The following is a 7,401-nucleotide window of genomic DNA, read 5'->3' as shown; positions in this document are numbered from 1 at the left end:
ATATATATATATATATATATATATATATATATAACTGTATATATAATTGTTTGATGATGTTGAAAAGTCATCAAACAGCTGTATTGTATTACATTAAAGTTTATTTTCAAGAAACAGGTGAAAATAATCAATATCGTATTTAAAACTATATTTTATAAAAAAAATATAAAAATATTATATTATAATATATACATTCATAATATATAATAATATATAATATAATATCATATAATAAACCTTCATAATTTAGAAAAATTGCAATTATAAGAGAAATAGCCTAGTGCAGTGTTTTATAATTTCAACATGTAAAAGTGTTCATTTTGTAAACTTTTAATGACAGCATGTAGTGTTTTATCGTGCGATCTTCTCAGCATGTTAACAACTGAGATACACAGGAAGGTAGTATTTTTTTTACAGCAAATAATAACCAAAAATCTTTGCCCCACCTGACGGTTTCTGAACAAATATTGTATTCAAACGTGTCTAGAGGTTTAACAGATGTGTCTATGTTCCTGAGAGTGTAACATAAAAATTCAATTATCCACATGAACTACCACAAAGTCCTGGGTTTATTACTGTCATATATTCAACCTTTATTTGTTTTTCTTCAACGTAACGGTTGCAAATAACACAGTGATTATGATAATGCGTGTTTCACAACCTATGCCGCACCTCCCAACAATGGAGCATGAGGTCAAACGGAAGCAAATTCTTCCAGGAACCTGTGAAAAGAGGGGAAAGCAAGGGAATCAAAAGTGCCTTTGTGTCCCTTAAGAAGAGGTTCTGAGATGAAAGAGGATTTTAGACCAACGGGAGATCGGCTACGGTCTGAGGGCCAGGGCTGTGTAATCTCTCTACATGCAGTGTGTCAGAGCACTCTAAAAACAGAGCGCGACAAAACCCAGCCGGGCACAAAGCCCTGCTCTCTCAGTTTACAGCACCAGAGGAACTCTGGAGGAACTCTTCGGCTCCAACAATGGTGCTCAAAACACTGGATTATCGCCCAATGACATGCCCATCAAAACCAAGCTGGCCACTTTCCATATACTGGAACAAAGGCAGGAAGGAACTTGTGCTTTTAAGGGTTTAAAGCGCTGCCATGACCGAAGCGTCTTTCCTTGTTTTTTCAAAGGGACCTGGCGTAGTCGGCCAAAACTGATGCGACAAGCGCAGAAGAAGCGCCTTCTGAATGAGCTGCTGTGACAGTGGCCTTCAATGGGCAAATAAAGGATGGCGCTTGTGGGATTCTCTTCTTGCTCGCATGTGAGAACGGCATGCCAGGGGTCTCAGTGTGAAGCGCTGGAATCACAGAGGGACAATGGGTCGCTCCTGTGCTTCCATTATACAGGATGTGGAGCACACAGCCGGAGAACGGAGCTAAAGTCAGTACAGTAATGCAGAGATTAGATTACAGGCGACTACTGTTATTAGCGCACAGTTACGTGAAAGAGCCTAAATACAAAATTTCTCACTGTAATGTACACATCTTACCCAAGCAAGAGGTAAAAGACAGGAGGTCGTTTAAGACGCCTGTGGAAAGAGATATTGATTGCCAGGGTGTGTAGCTATGAATTTGCTGTCTGGAACATTCCTCCGACGGATGTTATGACAACTTAATTGAACATAAATGAGTGGACTAGATGTCAACCAACTGTGGATTTTGCCAATAACTATAACTAAGAAGGAGAAATAGGCAGAAAACAGGTTAATCTGTTTTTAAAATTAATAATATGACTAAAAATAGTTCTGGATAATGACTTAACCATGAAGATGTTTTGTAAAAATTTAATAAAAAATAGCTATGCTTTATCACTATTGACACACTAACATTTTTTTTTTTCATTTTATTGTCATATGACGTATGACGATGAATAATTCACAAGAAACGGAGAGAGAAAAAATTTATAGAATTAAAATAAAAACTTTTAAAAATTATTTTAGATAGCATTGTGTATATTATATATCCATGTGCCCTAATATCTAAGTTATACCATGCTCATGATTGAGATTCATATCATTTACCATGTTTATGTTTTATGTAAAATATAAAAATACAGTCAAAAGGTGTGTGTTGTGTTTGTGCTTTTTTATTGTTGTTATACAGTAAAACCATCAAGTGCATCACTGATCACTATCATCACTGATTTTTGCCAATAACAATAGTTCCTATAAGTGCCAATTATTATTATTATTTTAATTATTATTTTTTTTTTTTTTCATCAATATATCAGTCAACCCTAGAGGGTAAAAAAATAATAATAATAATAGAAAAATTGCACAAGCCACAAGAGAAGGACATTCAGTATCTTAATCTCAAAAAACTAGGACAAAGACAGCCAAAGTGGTGCTTCTTCTCTTGCAATACAGGCAATAACAAAATGTCACCCTGGTGTGGTTTATGATTGAGTTCTGTAAAATTAACTTAAAGAGCTTTATTTTGCGCAGGGAAAGAAACTCTTTCATGACACAATGTCACAGATTCCGCTCTCCTTCAGCTCGTTCCCTCTCAAAACTTCCGCTTACAACACGTGCTTCATAATGCTCGATTTATTGGGACACGAAACAGCTGTGAAGCTATTCTGTCCTCCATTACAGACATTCATTTATTTCCCACCAGCCTCCATCACTTTCTCTTTTCACAAGGCTGTTTCTCTTTCTCCCTCAGCTTTCCGTTCATCACCATTTAGCAGTGTTTATGAATAATTGAGTTTTGATTCAGTGAGCGAGTAGCGGAGGCAGACAAAATATGCGACAAGCAACAGGGAAAGCGACACTATGTGGGTTCAGAAAAGGCCTATTCGCCTAAATCGAAACTTCCTGCCAGCCTGTTCTAAAAAAAAAACAACAGCACAAAGACACATTTACATTCAAGGCATATCAATGAGAAACTGTTACAAAGATATAGGGGAAAATATAATTTATTTGGCTTCCTCTGTCTGGCTACACAAGAGAGAGTATATGCGGAAATCAAGTGGAATAATATTGTGTTAATAGGTGTGTCTCTTGCCCCGCCCCCAAACACACACACATACACAGATTATATCTAGCTAGTTTCAGTTACTTTTACAGAACCAGGAACAAAAGAAATACCTACATAATCTGCTAATTATATTGTAACAATATAATTGTCTGCAACTGGTCTGACAGTTTATTTTGTTGTATTTATTTTTTATTTATTTGCAATGTATTTATTATTATTATTATTATTAATGTATTTATTAATTTAATTTATTTTGTTATTACTATTTCTAATTATTTATTATATTTAATTTATATTTTATATTATTTATTATATTTTTATTTATATTTGACTATACAGTAAGTTGAAAAAATTACATCAGCTTTAACTTGAGCAAGATCATTAGTAAAAAGAGTGTAAAAAAAAGAACAGAAAGACAGACGCAAGAGAGAGCAACGGGCCAGAAGAAATGAGCTGGTGCTGGTGAGACAGGCGGAGGAATGGAGGCAGAGACGTGGGACAACAGCTCTGCATGGCAGCTTCTTGTTTCCAGCGCATGGCAATGGTGAAATTACTGTAGCCAAGCTTTGCTAGGCTATAGGCCATGCCATGACAGGGATTAAAATAAATTGCCCAACATGAGCGGTGGGAACGGTGGAAAAACAATAGGAGTAAAAGCATAAATGTCAATTTGGAATGATAAAAGACACAATCTAAATGTGGCAGGAGGAGCCTGGAGACAGAGCGGGGGTAATTGAGCTCTGTGCAATAGAGTGGAGTGTTTACAGAAAGAGAAAGAAAAGGAGAGAGCAATGAGGTGTCATGATTGGTGGCCAACCACCTTCTGTCGTTCATCCATCCTCAGACTAATTCTTCATGCACCAACCGCCGTTTTTTTATTTCTGTCGCTAGACAGTATATGACAACCAACAATATTTCAGATCTTCACTGAGTGGGAGTATGGGAACCTTGTCAACAACATGTTCACACTGTCATTCGAAGGTATGAACACAGAACATGTGAACACAGAACTAATATACAAAAATATCTGCAACTAATTAAAAAAAAAAAAACATAAAAATGTGCAACTGCAATGCATTTGGAAGTCGGCAGGCCTCGAAGTTACGGCACAAACTGCCTTCAGAGCTGAGCCAAAAGCAATGCCATATTTTGGTACAACCAAATTTTACAATATATCATGATAAGAGTGTAATGTATTTTCTTGGAAATTCAACCAATAATGGTTTATACACTACCACTCTAAAGTTTGTGGTCAGTAAGGTTTTCTTTTATTTAGAAAGGATGTATTAAACTGATCTATTGTGACAGTTTATAATGTTACACAATATTTATATTTTTTAAATAAATGCTGTTCTTTTGAACTTCCTATTCATCAAAGAATCCAAAATAATATTAGTTTCCACAAAAATATTAAGCCACACAATGGTTTCAGTGTTGATAATATTAAGACATGTACTGTATTTTGATCAAATAAATCTAGCCTTGGTGAGGATAAGATGTCAAAATGTCAAAAACAATAAAAAAATCTTACCGACCCAAACCTTTGAATGGTAGTGTTTAATAACCATGTGGTAATTCTTCTGTTCATTTTTTATTTGTATTTATTTATTTTTACAGGAACATCATCTCATTTAATTACATTTCTTTTTATATTTGGAATTCAATGGACACAAATCAAAAAGTAAAATTATTTTGAATGACCAGTCTGGCATCAGTGCAAAACAAAATTATAAAATTATGATAAATTGTGACTGGATAAGCCTCATGGGCTTATTAATATAGACAACACACAAAAACATACACACATGACTTACATCAGTTTGGCAAGTGACAACAACTATACTGACGTTGTGCTCATCAATACCCTTTGATAACAACTTCTCAAGCTTTCACATGTTAAGTGTAACATCATTCCCACTGATACATCTACTGCAGCTGGGTTCCCACACTTTCTGACCAATTAATTTCAATAATATTTTCCCCATATTTTTTTAATTGTTTGTGATGACTAGATAAGGTTTCTTTAGTTTTTTAACAGAACAAACTCACTAAGAGTATTTCAAGAAATAATATAAATATAATATAAATAATATTTAAAACTGACCATAATTTAGAAAAATTACGTGACTCACACTTTTAAAGTTACCCGATTTTTCAAGGACTGTAAGAACCACAACGCAATACAAACTGTATAGCAAAATCGCAAAATACCAAATGACACACGGTCATGCCACCCATCCTTATTTCCTACAATACACTGTCTTGACATATGAAGCGGTTTTATTCTCAGAAAAAGTCAGATCTGCATGCAGAGAGAGTCTCCCTCCTGAGCTATTGAAGAACTGAGGATTCAGAATGGACAAAAATAGCTCAGTGCAGGACACCAGCTGGCCTTTCCTTCCTCTTCATCTTAGTTCTAGGATTTAAAGCTGAAGTGTGTCATATTTAAATATTTTCTCCTATTCCAGTTTAATATACAGGTGATATATAATATACAGGTGCATCTCAATAAATTAGAATGTCATGGAAAAGTTCATTTATTTCAGTAATTCAACTCGTTAAATAAATAAAATTCAATGCACACAGACTGAAGTAGTTTAAGTCTTTGGTTCTTTTAATTGTGATGATTTTGGCTCACATTTAACAAAAACCCACCAATTCACTATCTCAACCAATTAAAATACTTCATAAGACCAATAAAAAATTTTTTTTTAGTGAATTGTTGGCCTTCTGGAAAGTACGTTAATTTACTGTACATGTACTCAATACTTGGTAGGGGCTCCTTTTGCTTTAATTACTGCCTCAATTCGGCGTGGCATGGAGGGCATGCGATTATTGCATCCAGCTGCCGCTGATCACAGCGTGAGTATAAGTAGGCAGCAGATGCAGCGCATATTCAGCTTTTCAATTCGGAGCCGAGCGATCACATCGTTCTGCTCTTGACTACGCTACTGAGAGAAGAAGACTGAACGAGTTCAGCGCGCTCTTGGAGAGCTCTTCGTGTTGGCGGTACGGCGCTTCAGCGGTGATGGTTTCCCGTGTTGAGTGGGTTGCACACATCAGGCTGCACTACCCCGTTTGTGTTGCAGATTATCATCTCCCCTGTGCGCCTCAGCACGCTAAAAGAGCTTTTTCCCTAAAAGAGCAATTTCGGGTGCGTCTTTTTAAAGACAATGTTGCGTGGCAAACTTGACGTTACATCTTTGTAAAGACGATGTGGGTCTTGCTATAGACAACGTATCACCCGGGCGTTTCTGGATGCGGTCGTTACCTGGCGCTGGGTGATGGTCACTATCGATGCCTCACGTGCCTGGGCATGTAGCACGCTGAGGTGGCGTTTGTGGATGAGTCATCTTCTCATTGTGGGAAGTCGCGGGCCAAGCTCCGTTTCTTCAAGGGGAAGAGTTCCGTTGCCTCTGCCTTGATCTAGTTCTCCTCATGGCGGCAGACAGGGGGGGCTACTTCAGGCAGTAGCGCGGGCGGTCTGAGGCACTCCGCAGCCAGTTGAGCTGCCAATGGAATGTGCTGGGTCCTATACAACGAGCGTACCAGTCGTATCCTTTGGCGCTCCTCCCAACGACCAGATGTCGATTGCTGCATCAGAGGGTGAGCCAGAGCTTTCTGGAGAGGAAGATTTGGCTGCGCTGCTCTCCACTGGGACTGTAGCAATGCCTGAATTGGATCCAGAAATAATGGCTATGCTTTCCCGGGCCGCCGTAGGGGTAGGGCTTGAGTGGAGACTTCCGCCGTGTCCCGAGCCCTCAAGGTTGCACGACTGGTTCTCAGCGCCCCGCCTCGGTGCCTTTCTTCCCGGAGGTGCATGAGGAACTCAACAGGTCATGGATGGCACCTTTTACTGCCGGAAACCGATCTGCTGGTTGCTCCTCCCTCACCACCCTCGATGGTGGGGCAGCTAGAGGGTTACAAGGGTCCCCCCGGTGGAGAGGTCGGTTGCGATGCAGTTGTGTCCTAATACCACCTCTAACCAGCAGGGAGAACCGTGCCTCCCCTCTCGGGTCTGTAGGTACTCGACTGGCCAGCGATGCTTATACGACCTGTGGAGAAGCTGCCTCCGCCTTACACGCTACGGCGTGATTGCAAGTGCACCAGGCCAAGGCACTGAGGGACTTGCACGAGGGTGGTCACGACCCGTAAGTTCGCAGAGAACTCCGCACCGCGGTGGACCTCGTGCTACGAGCGACGAAGGTTACGGCGCGGACTCTGGGTCATGCAATGTCTACTATGGTGGTCCAGGAGCGCCATTTCTGGCTGTGACTGGCTGACATGCACGAGACGGACAAGACACGATTCTTGAATGCCCCCGTGTCCCAAGCCGGCCTTTTCGGCGACACGGTGGAGATCTTGCCCAGCAGTTCTCCGCTGACCAAAGCAGACTGAGGCCATCAGGTACATCCTGCCGG

At 39.5% G+C, this 7,401-nt stretch overlaps 1 pseudogene; it reads right to left on the bottom strand.

The window, feature by feature from the left end:
- Positions 1–7,401, bottom strand: part of LOC107570808 (teneurin-2-like) — a 99,598-nt pseudogene that overhangs the window by 65,664 nt on the left and 26,533 nt on the right.

This window comes from Sinocyclocheilus grahami, unplaced genomic scaffold (assembly GCF_001515645.1).
Source record: "Sinocyclocheilus grahami isolate Dianchi unplaced genomic scaffold, SAMN03320097.WGS_v1.1 scaffold1508.1, whole genome shotgun sequence".
Taxonomy (NCBI): domain Eukaryota; kingdom Metazoa; phylum Chordata; class Actinopteri; order Cypriniformes; family Cyprinidae; genus Sinocyclocheilus; species Sinocyclocheilus grahami.
Note: the sequence above shows the minus strand (reverse complement) of the source record. Positions and strands in the feature narration are given on the sequence as shown.